Source organism: Coregonus lavaretus (genome assembly GCF_964263955.1).
Source record: "Coregonus lavaretus genome assembly, chromosome: 13".
Taxonomy (NCBI): Eukaryota; Metazoa; Chordata; class Actinopteri; order Salmoniformes; family Salmonidae; genus Coregonus; species Coregonus lavaretus.
Window position 1 is genome coordinate 53219386 of NC_140000.1, and position 421 is coordinate 53219806.

Consider the following 421-nt stretch of genomic DNA (forward strand, 5'->3'; position numbering starts at 1 on the left):
CAGTATCATGCCCTAACCAGATGTAATGTTCAGTATCATGCCCTAACCAGATGTAATGTTCAGTATCATGCCCTAACCAGATGTAATGTTCAGTATCATGCCCTAACCAGATGTAATGTTCAGTATCATGCCCTAACCAGATGTAATGTTCAGTATCATGCCCTAACCAGATGTAATGTTCAGTATCATGCCCTAACCAGATGTAATGTTCAGTATCATGCCCTAACCAGATGTAATGTCCAGTATCATGCCCTAACCAGATGTAATGTCCAGTATCATGCCCAGCCCTAACCAGATGTAATGTCCAGTATCATGCCCTAACCAGATGTAATGTTCAGTATCATGCCCTAACCAGATGTAATGTCCAGTATCATGCCCTAACCAGATGTAATGTCCAGTATCATGCCCTAACCAGATGTAA